The 18,230-nt window shown below is 36.2% G+C and overlaps 20 non-coding genes across 20 annotated transcripts; all 20 read right to left on the bottom strand.

Moving 5' to 3' along the window:
• Positions 1 to 621: 621 nt before the first annotated feature.
• On the bottom strand, positions 622 to 711 carry TRNAR-UCU (transfer RNA arginine (anticodon UCU)). Its single transcript is given in 2 exon segments — positions 622 to 657; positions 675 to 711. It is a non-coding gene; the product is annotated as a tRNA-Arg (tRNA).
• A 675-nt stretch (positions 712 to 1,386) lies between these two features.
• Positions 1,387 to 1,476, bottom strand: TRNAR-UCU (transfer RNA arginine (anticodon UCU)). Its single transcript is given in 2 exon segments — positions 1,387 to 1,422; positions 1,440 to 1,476. It is a non-coding gene; the product is annotated as a tRNA-Arg (tRNA).
• Positions 1,477 to 2,152: 676 nt separating this feature from the next.
• On the bottom strand, positions 2,153 to 2,242 carry TRNAR-UCU (transfer RNA arginine (anticodon UCU)). Its single transcript is given in 2 exon segments — positions 2,153 to 2,188; positions 2,206 to 2,242. It is a non-coding gene; the product is annotated as a tRNA-Arg (tRNA).
• A 1,443-nt stretch (positions 2,243 to 3,685) lies between these two features.
• TRNAR-UCU (transfer RNA arginine (anticodon UCU)) lies at positions 3,686 to 3,775 on the bottom strand. Its single transcript is given in 2 exon segments — positions 3,686 to 3,721; positions 3,739 to 3,775. It is a non-coding gene; the product is annotated as a tRNA-Arg (tRNA).
• Positions 3,776 to 4,451: 676 nt separating this feature from the next.
• TRNAR-UCU (transfer RNA arginine (anticodon UCU)) lies at positions 4,452 to 4,541 on the bottom strand. The gene is given in 2 exon segments: positions 4,452 to 4,487; positions 4,505 to 4,541. It is a non-coding gene; the product is annotated as a tRNA-Arg (tRNA).
• Positions 4,542 to 5,217: 676 nt separating this feature from the next.
• TRNAR-UCU (transfer RNA arginine (anticodon UCU)) lies at positions 5,218 to 5,307 on the bottom strand. Its single transcript is given in 2 exon segments — positions 5,218 to 5,253; positions 5,271 to 5,307. It is a non-coding gene; the product is annotated as a tRNA-Arg (tRNA).
• Positions 5,308 to 5,984: 677 nt separating this feature from the next.
• Positions 5,985 to 6,074, bottom strand: TRNAR-UCU (transfer RNA arginine (anticodon UCU)). Its single transcript is given in 2 exon segments — positions 5,985 to 6,020; positions 6,038 to 6,074. It is a non-coding gene; the product is annotated as a tRNA-Arg (tRNA).
• A 675-nt stretch (positions 6,075 to 6,749) lies between these two features.
• TRNAR-UCU (transfer RNA arginine (anticodon UCU)) lies at positions 6,750 to 6,839 on the bottom strand. Its single transcript is given in 2 exon segments — positions 6,750 to 6,785; positions 6,803 to 6,839. It is a non-coding gene; the product is annotated as a tRNA-Arg (tRNA).
• A 676-nt stretch (positions 6,840 to 7,515) lies between these two features.
• TRNAR-UCU (transfer RNA arginine (anticodon UCU)) lies at positions 7,516 to 7,605 on the bottom strand. Its single transcript is given in 2 exon segments — positions 7,516 to 7,551; positions 7,569 to 7,605. It is a non-coding gene; the product is annotated as a tRNA-Arg (tRNA).
• Positions 7,606 to 9,048: 1,443 nt separating this feature from the next.
• On the bottom strand, positions 9,049 to 9,138 carry TRNAR-UCU (transfer RNA arginine (anticodon UCU)). The gene is given in 2 exon segments: positions 9,049 to 9,084; positions 9,102 to 9,138. It is a non-coding gene; the product is annotated as a tRNA-Arg (tRNA).
• A 676-nt stretch (positions 9,139 to 9,814) lies between these two features.
• TRNAR-UCU (transfer RNA arginine (anticodon UCU)) lies at positions 9,815 to 9,904 on the bottom strand. The gene is given in 2 exon segments: positions 9,815 to 9,850; positions 9,868 to 9,904. It is a non-coding gene; the product is annotated as a tRNA-Arg (tRNA).
• Positions 9,905 to 10,580: 676 nt separating this feature from the next.
• TRNAR-UCU (transfer RNA arginine (anticodon UCU)) lies at positions 10,581 to 10,670 on the bottom strand. The gene is given in 2 exon segments: positions 10,581 to 10,616; positions 10,634 to 10,670. It is a non-coding gene; the product is annotated as a tRNA-Arg (tRNA).
• A 677-nt stretch (positions 10,671 to 11,347) lies between these two features.
• On the bottom strand, positions 11,348 to 11,437 carry TRNAR-UCU (transfer RNA arginine (anticodon UCU)). The gene is given in 2 exon segments: positions 11,348 to 11,383; positions 11,401 to 11,437. It is a non-coding gene; the product is annotated as a tRNA-Arg (tRNA).
• A 675-nt stretch (positions 11,438 to 12,112) lies between these two features.
• TRNAR-UCU (transfer RNA arginine (anticodon UCU)) lies at positions 12,113 to 12,202 on the bottom strand. The gene is given in 2 exon segments: positions 12,113 to 12,148; positions 12,166 to 12,202. It is a non-coding gene; the product is annotated as a tRNA-Arg (tRNA).
• Positions 12,203 to 12,878: 676 nt separating this feature from the next.
• TRNAR-UCU (transfer RNA arginine (anticodon UCU)) lies at positions 12,879 to 12,968 on the bottom strand. The gene is given in 2 exon segments: positions 12,879 to 12,914; positions 12,932 to 12,968. It is a non-coding gene; the product is annotated as a tRNA-Arg (tRNA).
• Positions 12,969 to 14,411: 1,443 nt separating this feature from the next.
• TRNAR-UCU (transfer RNA arginine (anticodon UCU)) lies at positions 14,412 to 14,501 on the bottom strand. The gene is given in 2 exon segments: positions 14,412 to 14,447; positions 14,465 to 14,501. It is a non-coding gene; the product is annotated as a tRNA-Arg (tRNA).
• Positions 14,502 to 15,177: 676 nt separating this feature from the next.
• TRNAR-UCU (transfer RNA arginine (anticodon UCU)) lies at positions 15,178 to 15,267 on the bottom strand. The gene is given in 2 exon segments: positions 15,178 to 15,213; positions 15,231 to 15,267. It is a non-coding gene; the product is annotated as a tRNA-Arg (tRNA).
• A 676-nt stretch (positions 15,268 to 15,943) lies between these two features.
• On the bottom strand, positions 15,944 to 16,033 carry TRNAR-UCU (transfer RNA arginine (anticodon UCU)). The gene is given in 2 exon segments: positions 15,944 to 15,979; positions 15,997 to 16,033. It is a non-coding gene; the product is annotated as a tRNA-Arg (tRNA).
• A 676-nt stretch (positions 16,034 to 16,709) lies between these two features.
• On the bottom strand, positions 16,710 to 16,799 carry TRNAR-UCU (transfer RNA arginine (anticodon UCU)). The gene is given in 2 exon segments: positions 16,710 to 16,745; positions 16,763 to 16,799. It is a non-coding gene; the product is annotated as a tRNA-Arg (tRNA).
• Positions 16,800 to 17,476: 677 nt separating this feature from the next.
• On the bottom strand, positions 17,477 to 17,566 carry TRNAR-UCU (transfer RNA arginine (anticodon UCU)). The gene is given in 2 exon segments: positions 17,477 to 17,512; positions 17,530 to 17,566. It is a non-coding gene; the product is annotated as a tRNA-Arg (tRNA).
• Positions 17,567 to 18,230: the final 664 nt, after the last annotated feature.

Here is an 18,230-nt window from a genome sequence, read left to right as displayed (position 1 = left end):
TTTACTTCACATCACATTATCAAGCCTTCTGGGACACATCAAAGAATGATTGTTTTCTGAAACATAAAATGTCTGTAGCAAGAATCACACTTCTGTGTGAAACCTTGAACTGCACCTTTGTTCGCTTGGGGAGAAATTCAGAGAATAGGGTATTACAGTATTTTCTTGCCAAGTGAATAGGTTTGGACAACAATTCCATACCTTAATAAAAAAGAACTGGATAAAAAGTGCAGACATACAATTGGTTAACAATACAAAAACACAAAGAGAATATACCATAAATAGCTTTGAAAGAAGATTTTACTTTATATGTCGCTAGAAACAAATGTCTGAGTGTAGGGTGTCGTGTTTTTGGTCTATCTCATTTACAGCTATTATAAAGACAATGTTTCTGAAGGAAAGATACATTAGGAAAGTGCAAAGTTTCTGGCAGTGATGTTGTATTGCTTATGAGCAATATGTTCCTGTTGCAATGGAAGGCAGACTGCTTTTGATTCAGTTGCATGCTGTATTAGATACATAGGTTCAACTTGGGTCAAATACTAAGATTAAAGCATCGGCCAAAAATAAACATTCCTCACATGCATAATGTTCCTTGTTTGAATAAGAAAGTAAAAAATGCGACTCTGGTGGGATTCGAACCCACAACCTTTGAATGACTTTGCCAATTCACTTAGAAGTCCAACGCGCTATCCATTGCGCCACAGAGCCAGATGCACAGCAACTTGCGTACATTAAGGGATGATCGAAGTTTTGTCAATCCGGTGTTTACTTCACATCATATTATCAAGCCTTCTGGGATACAAGAAAGAATAATTGTTTTCGGAAACATAAAATGTCTGTAGAAGAATCACACTTCTGGGTGAAACCTTGAACTACACCTTTGTTCCTTTAGGGATAAATTCGGAGAATAGGGTATTACTGTATTTTCTTGCCAAGTGAATTGGTTTGGACAACAATTCCATACCTTAATAAAAAAGAACTGGATAAAAAGTGCAGACATACAATTGGTTAACAATACAAAAACACAAAGAGAATATACCATAAATAGCTTTGAAAGAAGATTTTACTTTATATGTCGCTAGAAACACATGTCTGAGCATAGGGTGTCGTGTTTTGGTCTATCTCATTTACAGCTATTATAAAGACAATGTTTCTGAAGGAAGGATACATTAGAAAAGTGCCAAGTTTCTGGTAGTGATGTTGTATTGCTTATGAGCAATATGTTCCTGTTGCAATGGAAGGCAGACTGCTTTTGATTCAGTTGCATGCTGTATTAGATACATAGGTTCAACTTGGGTCAAATACTAAGATTAAAGCATTGGCCAAAAATAAACATTCCTCACATGCATAATGTTCCTTGTTTGAATAAGAAAGTAAAAAATACGACTCTGGTGGGATTCGAACCCACAACCTTTGAATGATTTTGCCAATTCACTTAGAAGTCCAACGCGCTATCCATTGCGCCACAGAGCCAGATGAAAATCAACTTGCGTACATTAAGGGATGATCGAAGTTTTGTCAATCCAGTGTTTACTTCACATCATATTATCAAGCCTTCTGGGATACAAGAAAGAATAATTGTTTTCTGAAACATAAAATGTCTGTAGAAGAATCACACTTCTGGGTGAAACCTTGAACTACACCTTTGTTCCTTTAGGGATAAATTCGGAGAATAGGGTATTACTGTATTTTCTTGCAAACTGAATACGTTTGGACAACAATTCCATACCTTAATAAAAAAGAACTGGATAAAAAGTGCAGCCATACAATTGGTTAACAATACAAAAACACAAAGAGAATATACCATAAATAGCTTTGAAAGAAGATTTTACTTTATATGTCGCTAGAAACAAATGTCTGAGTGTAGGGTGTCGTTTTTTTGGTCTATCTCATTTACAGCTATTATAAAGACAATGTTTCTGAAGGAAGGATACATTAGGAAAGTGCAAAGTTTCTGGCAGTGAAGTTGTATTGCTTATGAGCAATATGTTCCTGTTGCAATGGAAGGCAGACTGCTTTTGATTCAGTTGCATGCTGTATTAGATACATAGGTTCAACTTGGGTCAAATACTAAGATTAAAGCATCGGCCAAAAATAAACATTCCTCACATGCATAATGTTCCTTGTTTGAATAAGAAAGTAAAAAATGCGACTCTGGTGGGATTCGAACCCACAACCTTTGAATGACTTTGCCAATTCACTTAGAAGTCCAACGCGCTATTCATTGCGCCACAGAGCCAGATGACAATCAACTTGCGTACATCAGGGGATGATCGAGGTTTTGTCGATCCAGTGTTTACTTCACATCATATTATCAAGCCTTCTGGGATACAAGAAAGAATAATTGTTTTCTGAAACATAAAATGTCTGTAGAAGAATCACACTTCTGGGTGAAACCTTGAACTACACCTTTGTTCCTTTAGGGATAAATTCGAAGAATAGGGTATTACTGTATTTTCTTGCAAACTGAATACGTTTGGACAACAATTCCATACCTTAATAAAAAAGAACTGGATAAAAAGTGCAGCCATACAATTGGTTAACAATACAAAAACACAAAGAGAATATACCATAAATAGCTTTGAAAGAAGATTTTACTTTATATGTCGCTAGAAACAAATGTCTGAGTGTAGGGTGTCGTGTTTTTGGTCTATCTCATTTACAGCTATTATAAAGACAATGTTTCTGAAGGAAGGATACATTAGGAAAGTGCAAAGTTTCTGGCAGTGATGTTGTATTGCTTATGAGCAATATGTTCCTGTTGCAATGGAAGGCAGACTGCTTTTGATTCAGTTGCATGCTGTATTAGATACATAGGTTCAACTTGGGTCAAATACTAAGATTAAAGCATCGGCCAAAAATAAACATTCCTCACATGCATAATGTTCCTTGTTTGAATAAGAAAGTAAAAAATGCAACTCTGGTGGGATTCGAACCCACAACCTTTGAATGACTTTGCCAATTCACTTAGAAGTCCAACGCGCTATCCATTGAGCCACAGAGCCAGATGACAATCAACTTGCGTACATCAGGGGATGATCGAGGTTTTGTCAATCCAGTGTTTACTTCACATCATATTATCAAGCCTTCTGGGATACATGAAAGAATGATTGTTTTCTGAAACATAAAATGTCTGTAGCAAGAATCACAGTTCAGGGCGAAACCTTGAACTGCACCTTTGTTCGCTTGGGGAGAAATTCAGAGAATAGGGTATTACAGTATTTTCTTGCCAAGTGAATTGGTTTGGACAACAATTCCATACCTTAATAAAAAAGAACTGGATAAAAAGTGCAGACATACAATTGGTTAACAATACAAAAACACAAAGAGAATATACCATAAATAGTTTTGAAAGAATATTTTACTTTATATGTCGCTAGAAACAAATGTCTGAGTGTAGGGTGTTGTGTTTTTGGTCTATCTCATTTACAGCTATTATAAAGACAATGTTTCTGAAGGAAGGATACATTAGGAAAGTGCAAAGTTTCTGGCAGTGAAGTTGTATTGCTTATGAGCAATATGTTCCTGTTGCAATGGAAGGCAGACTGCTTTTGATTCAGTTGCATGCTGTATTAGATACATAGGTTCAACTTGGGTCAAATACTAAGATTAAAGCATCGGCCAAAAATAAACATTCCTCACATGCATAATGTTCCTTGTTTGAATAAGAAAGTAAAAAATGCAACTCTGGTGGGATTCGAACCCACAACCTTTGAATGACTTTGCCAATTCACTTAGAAGTCCAACGCGCTATCCATTGCGCCACAGAGCCAGATGACAATCAACTTGCGTACATCAGGGGATGATCGAGGTTTTGTCGATCCAGTGTTTACTTCACATCATATTATCAGGCCTTCTGGGATACAAGAAAGAATAATTGTTTTCTGAAACATAAAATGTCTGTAGAAGAATCACACTTCTGGGTGAAACCTTGAACTACACCTTTGTTCCTTTAGGGATAAATTCGGAGAATAGGGTATTACTGTATTTTCTTGCAAACTGAATACGTTTGGACAACAATTCCATACCTTAATAAAAAAGAACTGGATAAAAAGTGCAGCCATACAATTGGTTAACAATACAAAAACACAAAGAGAATATACCACAAATAGTGTTGAAAGAATATTTTACTTTATATGTCGCTAGAAACAAATGTCTGAGTGTAGGGTGTCGTGTTTTTGGTCTATCTCATTTACAGCTATTATAAAGACAATGTTTCTGAAGGAAGGATACATTAGGAAAGTGCAAAGTTTCTGGCAGTGAAGTTGTATTGCTTATGAGCAATATGTTCCTGTTGCAATGGAAGGCAGACTGCTTTTGATTCAGTTGCATGCTGTATTAGATACATAGGTTCAACTTGGGTCAAATACTAAGATTAAAGCATCGGCCAAAAATAAACATTCCTCACATGCATAATGTTCCTTGTTTGAATAAGAAAGTAAAAAATGCGACTCTGGTGGGATTCGAACCCACAACCTTTGAATGACTTTGCCAATTCACTTAGAAGTCCAACGCGCTATTCATTGCGCCACAGAGCCAGATGACAATCAACTTGCGTACATCAGGGGATGATCGAGGTTTTGTCGATCCAGTGTTTACTTCACATCATATTATCAAGCCTTCTGGGATACAAGAAAGAATAATTGTTTTCTGAAACATAAAATGTCTGTAGAAGAATCACACTTCTGGGTGAAACCTTGAACTACACCTTTGTTCCTTTAGGGATAAATTCGGAGAATAGGGTATTACTGTATTTTCTTGCAAACTGAATACGTTTGGACAACAATTCCATACCTTAATAAAAAAGAACTGGATAAAAAGTGCAGCCATACAATTGGTTAACAATACAAAAACACAAAGAGAATATACCATAAATAGTTTTGAAAGAATATTTTACTTTATATGTCGCTAGAAACAAATGTCTGAGTGTAGGGTGTCGTGTTTTTGGTCTATCTCATTTACAGCTATTATAAAGACAATGTTTCTGAAGGAAGGATACATTAGGAAAGTGCAAAGTTTCTGGCAGTGATGTTGTATTCCTTATGAGCAATATGTTCCTGTTGCAATGGAAGGCAGACTGCTTTTGATTCAGTTGCATGCTGTATTGGATACATAGGTTCAACTTGGGTCAAATACTAAGATTAAAGCATCGGCCAAAAATAAACATTCCTCACATGCATAATGTTCCTTGTTTGAATAAGAAAGTAAAAAATGTGACTCTGGTGGGATTCGAACCCACAACCTTTGAATGACTTTGCCAATTCACTTAGAAGTCCAATGCGCTATCCATTGCGCCACAGAGCCAGATAAAAACCAACTTGCGTACATTAAGGGATGATCGAAGTTTTGTCAATCCGGTGTTTACTTCACATCACATTATCAAGCCTTCTGGGACACATCAAAGAATGATTGTTTTCTGAAACATAAAATGTCTGTAGCAAGAATCACACTTCTGTGTGAAACCTTGAACTGCACCTTTGTTCGCTTGGGGAGAAATTCAGAGAATAGGGTATTACAGTATTTTCTTGCCAAGTGAATAGGTTTGGACAACAATTCCATACCTTAATAAAAAAGAACTGGATAAAAAGTGCAGACATACAATTGGTTAACAATACAAAAACACAAAGAGAATATACCATAAATAGCTTTGAAAGAAGATTTTACTTTATATGTCGCTAGAAACAAATGTCTGAGTGTAGGGTGTCGTGTTTTTGGTCTATCTCATTTACAGCTATTATAAAGACAATGTTTCTGAAGGAAAGATACATTAGGAAAGTGCAAAGTTTCTGGCAGTGATGTTGTATTGCTTATGAGCAATATGTTCCTGTTGCAATGGAAGGCAGACTGCTTTTGATTCAGTTGCATGCTGTATTAGATACATAGGTTCAACTTGGGTCAAATACTAAGATTAAAGCATCGGCCAAAAATAAACATTCCTCACATGCATAATGTTCCTTGTTTGAATAAGAAAGTAAAAAATGCGACTCTGGTGGGATTCGAACCCACAACCTTTGAATGACTTTGCCAATTCACTTAGAAGTCCAACGCGCTATCCATTGCGCCACAGAGCCAGATGCACAGCAACTTGCGTACATTAAGGGATGATCGAAGTTTTGTCAATCCGGTGTTTACTTCACATCATATTATCAAGCCTTCTGGGATACAAGAAAGAATAATTGTTTTCGGAAACATAAAATGTCTGTAGAAGAATCACACTTCTGGGTGAAACCTTGAACTACACCTTTGTTCCTTTAGGGATAAATTCGGAGAATAGGGTATTACAGTATTTTCTTGCCAAGTGAATTGGTTTGGACAACAATTCCATACCTTAATAAAAAAGAACTGGATAAAAAGTGCAGACATACAATTGGTTAACAATACAAAAACACAAAGAGAATATACCATAAATAGCTTTGAAAGAAGATTTTACTTTATATGTCGCTAGAAACACATGTCTGAGCATAGGGTGTCGTGTTTTGGTCTATCTCATTTACAGCTATTATAAAGACAATGTTTCTGAAGGAAGGATACATTAGAAAAGTGCCAAGTTTCTGGTAGTGATGTTGTATTGCTTATGAGCAATATGTTCCTGTTGCAATGGAAGGCAGACTGCTTTTGATTCAGTTGCATGCTGTATTAGATACATAGGTTCAACTTGGGTCAAATACTAAGATTAAAGCATTGGCCAAAAATAAACATTCCTCACATGCATAATGTTCCTTGTTTGAATAAGAAAGTAAAAAATACGACTCTGGTGGGATTCGAACCCACAACCTTTGAATGATTTTGCCAATTCACTTAGAAGTCCAACGCGCTATCCATTGCGCCACAGAGCCAGATGAAAATCAACTTGCGTACATTAAGGGATGATCGAAGTTTTGTCAATCCAGTGTTTACTTCACATCATATTATCAAGCCTTCTGGGATACAAGAAAGAATAATTGTTTTCTGAAACATAAAATGTCTGTAGAAGAATCACACTTCTGGGTGAAACCTTGAACTACACCTTTGTTCCTTTAGGGATAAATTCGGAGAATAGGGTATTACTGTATTTTCTTGCAAACTGAATACGTTTGGACAACAATTCCATACCTTAATAAAAAAGAACTGGATAAAAAGTGCAGCCATACAATTGGTTAACAATACAAAAACACAAAGAGAATATACCATAAATAGCTTTGAAAGAAGATTTTACTTTATATGTCGCTAGAAACAAATGTCTGAGTGTAGGGTGTCGTTTTTTTGGTCTATCTCATTTACAGCTATTATAAAGACAATGTTTCTGAAGGAAGGATACATTAGGAAAGTGCAAAGTTTCTGGCAGTGAAGTTGTATTGCTTATGAGCAATATGTTCCTGTTGCAATGGAAGGCAGACTGCTTTTGATTCAGTTGCATGCTGTATTAGATACATAGGTTCAACTTGGGTCAAATACTAAGATTAAAGCATCGGCCAAAAATAAACATTCCTCACATGCATAATGTTCCTTGTTTGAATAAGAAAGTAAAAAATGCGACTCTGGTGGGATTCGAACCCACAACCTTTGAATGACTTTGCCAATTCACTTAGAAGTCCAACGCGCTATTCATTGCGCCACAGAGCCAGATGACAATCAACTTGCGTACATCAGGGGATGATCGAGGTTTTGTCGATCCAGTGTTTACTTCACATCATATTATCAAGCCTTCTGGGATACAAGAAAGAATAATTGTTTTCTGAAACATAAAATGTCTGTAGAAGAATCACACTTCTGGGTGAAACCTTGAACTACACCTTTGTTCCTTTAGGGATAAATTCGAAGAATAGGGTATTACTGTATTTTCTTGCAAACTGAATACGTTTGGACAACAATTCCATACCTTAATAAAAAAGAACTGGATAAAAAGTGCAGCCATACAATTGGTTAACAATACAAAAACACAAAGAGAATATACCATAAATAGCTTTGAAAGAAGATTTTACTTTATATGTCGCTAGAAACAAATGTCTGAGTGTAGGGTGTCGTGTTTTTGGTCTATCTCATTTACAGCTATTATAAAGACAATGTTTCTGAAGGAAGGATACATTAGGAAAGTGCAAAGTTTCTGGCAGTGATGTTGTATTGCTTATGAGCAATATGTTCCTGTTGCAATGGAAGGCAGACTGCTTTTGATTCAGTTGCATGCTGTATTAGATACATAGGTTCAACTTGGGTCAAATACTAAGATTAAAGCATCGGCCAAAAATAAACATTCCTCACATGCATAATGTTCCTTGTTTGAATAAGAAAGTAAAAAATGCAACTCTGGTGGGATTCGAACCCACAACCTTTGAATGACTTTGCCAATTCACTTAGAAGTCCAACGCGCTATCCATTGAGCCACAGAGCCAGATGACAATCAACTTGCGTACATCAGGGGATGATCGAGGTTTTGTCAATCCAGTGTTTACTTCACATCATATTATCAAGCCTTCTGGGATACATGAAAGAATGATTGTTTTCTGAAACATAAAATGTCTGTAGCAAGAATCACAGTTCAGGGCGAAACCTTGAACTGCACCTTTGTTCGCTTGGGGAGAAATTCAGAGAATAGGGTATTACAGTATTTTCTTGCCAAGTGAATTGGTTTGGACAACAATTCCATACCTTAATAAAAAAGAACTGGATAAAAAGTGCAGACATACAATTGGTTAACAATACAAAAACACAAAGAGAATATACCATAAATAGTTTTGAAAGAATATTTTACTTTATATGTCGCTAGAAACAAATGTCTGAGTGTAGGGTGTTGTGTTTTTGGTCTATCTCATTTACAGCTATTATAAAGACAATGTTTCTGAAGGAAGGATACATTAGGAAAGTGCAAAGTTTCTGGCAGTGAAGTTGTATTGCTTATGAGCAATATGTTCCTGTTGCAATGGAAGGCAGACTGCTTTTGATTCAGTTGCATGCTGTATTAGATACATAGGTTCAACTTGGGTCAAATACTAAGATTAAAGCATCGGCCAAAAATAAACATTCCTCACATGCATAATGTTCCTTGTTTGAATAAGAAAGTAAAAAATGCAACTCTGGTGGGATTCGAACCCACAACCTTTGAATGACTTTGCCAATTCACTTAGAAGTCCAACGCGCTATCCATTGCGCCACAGAGCCAGATGACAATCAACTTGCGTACATCAGGGGATGATCGAGGTTTTGTCGATCCAGTGTTTACTTCACATCATATTATCAGGCCTTCTGGGATACAAGAAAGAATAATTGTTTTCTGAAACATAAAATGTCTGTAGAAGAATCACACTTCTGGGTGAAACCTTGAACTACACCTTTGTTCCTTTAGGGATAAATTCGGAGAATAGGGTATTACTGTATTTTCTTGCAAACTGAATACGTTTGGACAACAATTCCATACCTTAATAAAAAAGAACTGGATAAAAAGTGCAGCCATACAATTGGTTAACAATACAAAAACACAAAGAGAATATACCACAAATAGTGTTGAAAGAATATTTTACTTTATATGTCGCTAGAAACAAATGTCTGAGTGTAGGGTGTCGTGTTTTTGGTCTATCTCATTTACAGCTATTATAAAGACAATGTTTCTGAAGGAAGGATACATTAGGAAAGTGCAAAGTTTCTGGCAGTGAAGTTGTATTGCTTATGAGCAATATGTTCCTGTTGCAATGGAAGGCAGACTGCTTTTGATTCAGTTGCATGCTGTATTAGATACATAGGTTCAACTTGGGTCAAATACTAAGATTAAAGCATCGGCCAAAAATAAACATTCCTCACATGCATAATGTTCCTTGTTTGAATAAGAAAGTAAAAAATGCGACTCTGGTGGGATTCGAACCCACAACCTTTGAATGACTTTGCCAATTCACTTAGAAGTCCAACGCGCTATTCATTGCGCCACAGAGCCAGATGACAATCAACTTGCGTACATCAGGGGATGATCGAGGTTTTGTCGATCCAGTGTTTACTTCACATCATATTATCAAGCCTTCTGGGATACAAGAAAGAATAATTGTTTTCTGAAACATAAAATGTCTGTAGAAGAATCACACTTCTGGGTGAAACCTTGAACTACACCTTTGTTCCTTTAGGGATAAATTCGGAGAATAGGGTATTACTGTATTTTCTTGCAAACTGAATACGTTTGGACAACAATTCCATACCTTAATAAAAAAGAACTGGATAAAAAGTGCAGCCATACAATTGGTTAACAATACAAAAACACAAAGAGAATATACCATAAATAGTTTTGAAAGAATATTTTACTTTATATGTCGCTAGAAACAAATGTCTGAGTGTAGGGTGTCGTGTTTTTGGTCTATCTCATTTACAGCTATTATAAAGACAATGTTTCTGAAGGAAGGATACATTAGGAAAGTGCAAAGTTTCTGGCAGTGATGTTGTATTCCTTATGAGCAATATGTTCCTGTTGCAATGGAAGGCAGACTGCTTTTGATTCAGTTGCATGCTGTATTGGATACATAGGTTCAACTTGGGTCAAATACTAAGATTAAAGCATCGGCCAAAAATAAACATTCCTCACATGCATAATGTTCCTTGTTTGAATAAGAAAGTAAAAAATGTGACTCTGGTGGGATTCGAACCCACAACCTTTGAATGACTTTGCCAATTCACTTAGAAGTCCAATGCGCTATCCATTGCGCCACAGAGCCAGATAAAAACCAACTTGCGTACATTAAGGGATGATCGAAGTTTTGTCAATCCGGTGTTTACTTCACATCACATTATCAAGCCTTCTGGGACACATCAAAGAATGATTGTTTTCTGAAACATAAAATGTCTGTAGCAAGAATCACACTTCTGTGTGAAACCTTGAACTGCACCTTTGTTCGCTTGGGGAGAAATTCAGAGAATAGGGTATTACAGTATTTTCTTGCCAAGTGAATAGGTTTGGACAACAATTCCATACCTTAATAAAAAAGAACTGGATAAAAAGTGCAGACATACAATTGGTTAACAATACAAAAACACAAAGAGAATATACCATAAATAGCTTTGAAAGAAGATTTTACTTTATATGTCGCTAGAAACAAATGTCTGAGTGTAGGGTGTCGTGTTTTTGGTCTATCTCATTTACAGCTATTATAAAGACAATGTTTCTGAAGGAAAGATACATTAGGAAAGTGCAAAGTTTCTGGCAGTGATGTTGTATTGCTTATGAGCAATATGTTCCTGTTGCAATGGAAGGCAGACTGCTTTTGATTCAGTTGCATGCTGTATTAGATACATAGGTTCAACTTGGGTCAAATACTAAGATTAAAGCATCTGCCAAAAATAAACATTCCTCACATGCATAATGTTCCTTGTTTGAATAAGAAAGTAAAAAATGCGACTCTGGTGGGATTCGAACCCACAACCTTTGAATGACTTTGCCAATTCACTTAGAAGTCCAACGCGCTATCCATTGCGCCACAGAGCCAGATGCACAGCAACTTGCGTACATTAAGGGATGATCGAAGTTTTGTCAATCCGGTGTTTACTTCACATCATATTATCAAGCCTTCTGGGATACAAGAAAGAATAATTGTTTTCGGAAACATAAAATGTCTGTAGAAGAATCACACTTCTGGGTGAAACCTTGAACTACACCTTTGTTCCTTTAGGGATAAATTCGGAGAATAGGGTATTACAGTATTTTCTTGCCAAGTGAATTGGTTTGGACAACAATTCCATACCTTAATAAAAAAGAACTGGATAAAAAGTGCAGACATACAATTGGTTAACAATACAAAAACACAAAGAGAATATACCATAAATAGCTTTGAAAGAAGATTTTACTTTATATGTCGCTAGAAACACATGTCTGAGCATAGGGTGTCGTGTTTTGGTCTATCTCATTTACAGCTATTATAAAGACAATGTTTCTGAAGGAAGGATACATTAGAAAAGTGCCAAGTTTCTGGTAGTGATGTTGTATTGCTTATGAGCAATATGTTCCTGTTGCAATGGAAGGCAGACTGCTTTTGATTCAGTTGCATGCTGTATTAGATACATAGGTTCAACTTGGGTCAAATACTAAGATTAAAGCATTGGCCAAAAATAAACATTCCTCACATGCATAATGTTCCTTGTTTGAATAAGAAAGTAAAAAATACGACTCTGGTGGGATTCGAACCCACAACCTTTGAATGATTTTGCCAATTCACTTAGAAGTCCAACGCGCTATCCATTGCGCCACAGAGCCAGATGAAAATCAACTTGCGTACATTAAGGGATGATCGAAGTTTTGTCAATCCAGTGTTTACTTCACATCATATTATCAAGCCTTCTGGGATACAAGAAAGAATAATTGTTTTCTGAAACATAAAATGTCTGTAGAAGAATCACACTTCTGGGTGAAACCTTGAACTACACCTTTGTTCCTTTAGGGATAAATTCGGAGAATAGGGTATTACTGTATTTTCTTGCAAACTGAATACGTTTGGACAACAATTCCATACCTTAATAAAAAAGAACTGGATAAAAAGTGCAGCCATACAATTGGTTAACAATACAAAAACACAAAGAGAATATACCATAAATAGCTTTGAAAGAAGATTTTACTTTATATGTCGCTAGAAACAAATGTCTGAGTGTAGGGTGTCGTTTTTTTGGTCTATCTCATTTACAGCTATTATAAAGACAATGTTTCTGAAGGAAGGATACATTAGGAAAGTGCAAAGTTTCTGGCAGTGAAGTTGTATTGCTTATGAGCAATATGTTCCTGTTGCAATGGAAGGCAGACTGCTTTTGATTCAGTTGCATGCTGTATTAGATACATAGGTTCAACTTGGGTCAAATACTAAGATTAAAGCATCGGCCAAAAATAAACATTCCTCACATGCATAATGTTCCTTGTTTGAATAAGAAAGTAAAAAATGCGACTCTGGTGGGATTCGAACCCACAACCTTTGAATGACTTTGCCAATTCACTTAGAAGTCCAACGCGCTATTCATTGCGCCACAGAGCCAGATGACAATCAACTTGCGTACATCAGGGGATGATCGAGGTTTTGTCGATCCAGTGTTTACTTCACATCATATTATCAAGCCTTCTGGGATACAAGAAAGAATAATTGTTTTCTGAAACATAAAATGTCTGTAGAAGAATCACACTTCTGGGTGAAACCTTGAACTACACCTTTGTTCCTTTAGGGATAAATTCGAAGAATAGGGTATTACTGTATTTTCTTGCAAACTGAATACGTTTGGACAACAATTCCATACCTTAATAAAAAAGAACTGGATAAAAAGTGCAGCCATACAATTGGTTAACAATACAAAAACACAAAGAGAATATACCATAAATAGCTTTGAAAGAAGATTTTACTTTATATGTCGCTAGAAACAAATGTCTGAGTGTAGGGTGTCGTGTTTTTGGTCTATCTCATTTACAGCTATTATAAAGACAATGTTTCTGAAGGAAGGATACATTAGGAAAGTGCAAAGTTTCTGGCAGTGATGTTGTATTGCTTATGAGCAATATGTTCCTGTTGCAATGGAAGGCAGACTGCTTTTGATTCAGTTGCATGCTGTATTAGATACATAGGTTCAACTTGGGTCAAATACTAAGATTAAAGCATCGGCCAAAAATAAACATTCCTCACATGCATAATGTTCCTTGTTTGAATAAGAAAGTAAAAAATGCAACTCTGGTGGGATTCGAACCCACAACCTTTGAATGACTTTGCCAATTCACTTAGAAGTCCAACGCGCTATCCATTGAGCCACAGAGCCAGATGACAATCAACTTGCGTACATCAGGGGATGATCGAGGTTTTGTCAATCCAGTGTTTACTTCACATCATATTATCAAGCCTTCTGGGATACATGAAAGAATGATTGTTTTCTGAAACATAAAATGTCTGTAGCAAGAATCACAGTTCAGGGCGAAACCTTGAACTGCACCTTTGTTCGCTTGGGGAGAAATTCAGAGAATAGGGTATTACAGTATTTTCTTGCCAAGTGAATTGGTTTGGACAACAATTCCATACCTTAATAAAAAAGAACTGGATAAAAAGTGCAGACATACAATTGGTTAACAATACAAAAACACAAAGAGAATATACCATAAATAGTTTTGAAAGAATATTTTACTTTATATGTCGCTAGAAACAAATGTCTGAGTGTAGGGTGTTGTGTTTTTGGTCTATCTCATTTACAGCTATTATAAAGACAATGTTTCTGAAGGAAGGATACATTAGGAAAGTGCAAAGTTTCTGGCAGTGAAGTTGTATTGCTTATGAGCAATATGTTCCTGTTGCAATGGAAGGCAGACTGCTTTTGATTCAGTTGCATGCTGTATTAGATACATAGGTTCAACTTGGGTCAAATACTAAGATTAAAGCATCGGCCAAAAATAAACATTCCTCACATGCATAATGTTCCTTGTTTGAATAAGAAAGTAAAAAATGCAACTCTGGTGGGATTCGAACCCACAACCTTTGAATGACTTTGCCAATTCACTTAGAAGTCCAACGCGCTATCCATTGCGCCACAGAGCCAGATGACAATCAACTTGCGTACATCAGGGGATGATCGAGGTTTTGTCGATCCAGTGTTTACTTCACATCATATTATCAGGCCTTCTGGGATACAAGAAAGAATAATTGTTTTCTGAAACATAAAATGTCTGTAGAAGAATCACACTTCTGGGTGAAACCTTGAACTACACCTTTGTTCCTTTAGGGATAAATTCGGAGAATAGGGTATTACTGTATTTTCTTGCAAACTGAATACGTTTGGACAACAATTCCATACCTTAATAAAAAAGAACTGGATAAAAAGTGCAGCCATACAATTGGTTAACAATACAAAAACACAAAGAGAATATACCACAAATAGTGTTGAAAGAATATTTTACTTTATATGTCGCTAGAAACAAATGTCTGAGTGTAGGGTGTCGTGTTTTTGGTCTATCTCATTTACAGCTATTATAAAGACAATGTTTCTGAAGGAAGGATACATTAGGAAAGTGCAAAGTTTCTGGCAGTGATGTTGTATTGCTTATGAGCAATATGTTCCTGTTGCAATGGAAGGCAGACTGCTTTTGATTCAGTTGCATGCTGTATTAGATACATAGGTTCAACTTGGGTCAAATACTAAGATTAAAGCATCGGCCAAAAATAAACATTCCTCACATGCATAATGTTCCTTGTTTGAATAAGAAAGTAAAAAATGCAACTCTGGTGGGAATCGAACCCACAACCTTTGAATGACTTTGCCAATTCACTTAGAAGTCCAACGCGCTATCCATTGCGCCACAGAGCCAGATGAAAATCAACTTGCGTACATTAAGGGATGATCGAAGTTTTGTCAATCCAGTGTTTACTTCACATCATATTATCAAGCCTTCTGGGATACAAGAAAGAATAATTGTTTTCTGAAACATAAAATGTCTGTAGAAGAATCACACTTCTGGGTGAAACCTTGAACTACACCTTTGTTCCTTTAGGGATAAATTCGGAGAATAGGGTATTACTGTATTTTCTTGCAAACTGAATACGTTTGGACAACAATTCCATACCTTAATAAAAAAGAACTGGATAAAAAGTGCAGCCATACAATTGGTTAACAATACAAAAACACAAAGAGAATATACCATAAATAGCTTTGAAAGAAGATTTTACTTTATATGTCGCTAGAAACAAATGTCTGAGTGTAGGGTGTCGTGTTTTTGGTCTATCTCATTTACAGCTATTATAAAGACAATGTTTCTGAAGGAAGGATACATTAGGAAAGTGCAAAGTTTCTGGCAGTGAAGTTGTATTGCTTATGAGCAATATGTTCCTGTTGCAATGGAAGGCAGACTGCTTTTGATTCAGTTGCATGCTGTATTAGATACATAGGTTCAACTTGGGTCAAATACTAAGATTAAAGCATCGGCCAAAAATAAACATTCCTCACATGCATAATGTTCCTTGTTTGAATAAGAAAGTAAAAAATGCGACTCTGGTGGGATTCGAACCCACAACCTTTGAATGACTTTGCCAATTCACTTAGAAGTCCAACGCGCTATTCATTGCGCCACAGAGCCAGATGACAATCAACTTGCGTACATCAGGGGATGATCGAGGTTTTGTCGATCCAGTGTTTACTTCACATCATATTATCAAGCCTTCTGGGATACAAGAAAGAATAATTGTTTTCTGAAACATAAAATGTCTGTAGAAGAATCACACTTCTGGGTGAAACCTTGAACTACACCTTTGTTCCTTTAGGGATAAATTCGGAGAATAGGGTATTACTGTATTTTCTTGCAAACTGAATACGTTTGGACAACAATTCCATACCTTAATAAAAAAGAACTGGATAAAAAGTGCAGCCATACAATTGGTTAACAATACAAAAACACAAAGAGAATATACCATAAATAGTTTTGAAAGAATATTTTACTTTATATGTCGCTAGAAACAAATGTCTGAGTGTAGGGTGTCGTGTTTTTGGTCTATCTCATTTACAGCTATTATAAAGACAATGTTTCTGAAGGAAGGATACATTAGGAAAGTGCAAAGTTTCTGGCAGTGATGTTGTATTCCTTATGAGCAATATGTTCCTGTTGCAATGGAAGGCAGACTGCTTTTGATTCAGTTGCATGCTGTATTAGATACATAGGTTCAACTTGGGTCAAATACTAAGATTAAAGCATCGGCCAAAAATAAACATTCCTCACATGCATAATGTTCCTTGTTTGAATAAGAAAGTAAAAAATGTGACTCTGGTGGGATTCGAACCCACAACCTTTGAATGACTTTGCCAATTCACTTAGAAGTCCAATGCGCTATCCATTGCGCCACAGAGCCAGATGAAAACCAACTTGCGTACATTAAGGGATGATCGAAGTTTTGTCAATCCGGTGTTTACTTCACATCACATTATCAAGCCTTCTGGGACACATCAAAGAATGATTGTTTTCTGAAACATAAAATGTCTGTAGCAAGAATCACACTTCTGTGTGAAACCTTGAACTGCACCTTTGTTCGCTTGGGGAGAAATTCAGAGAATAGGGTATTACAGTATTTTCTTGCCAAGTGAATAGGTTTGGACAACAATTCCATACCTTAATAAAAAAGAACTGGATAAAAAGTGCAGACATACAATTGGTTAACAATACAAAAACACAAAGAGAATATACCATAAATAGCTTTGAAAGAAGATTTTACTTTATATGTCGCTAGAAACAAATGTCTGAGTGTAGGGTGTCGTGTTTTTGGTCTATCTCATTTACAGCTATTATAAAGACAATGTTTCTGAAGGAAAGATACATTAGGAAAGTGCAAAGTTTCTGGCAGTGATGTTGTATTGCTTATGAGCAATATGTTCCTGTTGCAATGGAAGGCAGACTGCTTTTGATTCAGTTGCATGCTGTATTAGATACATAGGTTCAACTTGGGTCAAATACTAAGATTAAAGCATCGGCCAAAAATAAACATTCCTCACATGCATAATGTTCCTTGTTTGAATAAGAAAGTAAAAAATGCGACTCTGGTGGGATTCGAACCCACAACCTTTGAATGACTTTGCCAATTCACTTAGAAGTCCAACGCGCTATCCATTGCGCCACAGAGCCAGATGCACAGCAACTTGCGTACATTAAGGGATGATCGAAGTTTTGTCAATCCGGTGTTTACTTCACATCATATTATCAAGCCTTCTGGGATACAAGAAAGAATAATTGTTTTCGGAAACATAAAATGTCTGTAGAAGAATCACACTTCTGGGTGAAACCTTGAACTACACCTTTGTTCCTTTAGGGATAAATTCGGAGAATAGGGTATTACAGTATTTTCTTGCCAAGTGAATTGGTTTGGACAACAATTCCATACCTTAATAAAAAAGAACTGGATAAAAAGTGCAGACATACAATTGGTTAACAATACAAAAACACAAAGAGAATATACCATAAATAGCTTTGAAAGAAGATTTTACTTTATATGTCGCTAGAAACACATGTCTGAGCATAGGGTGTCGTGTTTTGGTCTATCTCATTTACAGCTATTATAAAGACAATGTTTCTGAAGGAAGGATACATTAGAAAAGTGCCAAGTTTCTGGTAGTGATGTTGTATTGCTTATGAGCAATATGTTCCTGTTGCAATGGAAGGCAGACTGCTTTTGATTCAGTTGCATGCTGTATTAGATACATAGGTTCAACTTGGGTCAAATACTAAGATTAAAGCATTGGCCAAAAATAAACATTCCTCACATGCATAATGTTCCTTGTTTGAATAAGAA

The sequence above is a fragment of the Ambystoma mexicanum genome (assembly GCF_040938575.1).
Source record: "Ambystoma mexicanum isolate Mex_15411 chromosome 12 unlocalized genomic scaffold, UKY_AmexF1_1 Mex_chr12_unloc.1, whole genome shotgun sequence".
Lineage (NCBI taxonomy): Eukaryota > Metazoa > Chordata > Amphibia > Caudata > Ambystomatidae > Ambystoma > Ambystoma mexicanum.
This window is presented reverse-complemented; position numbering and strand designations above follow the sequence as displayed.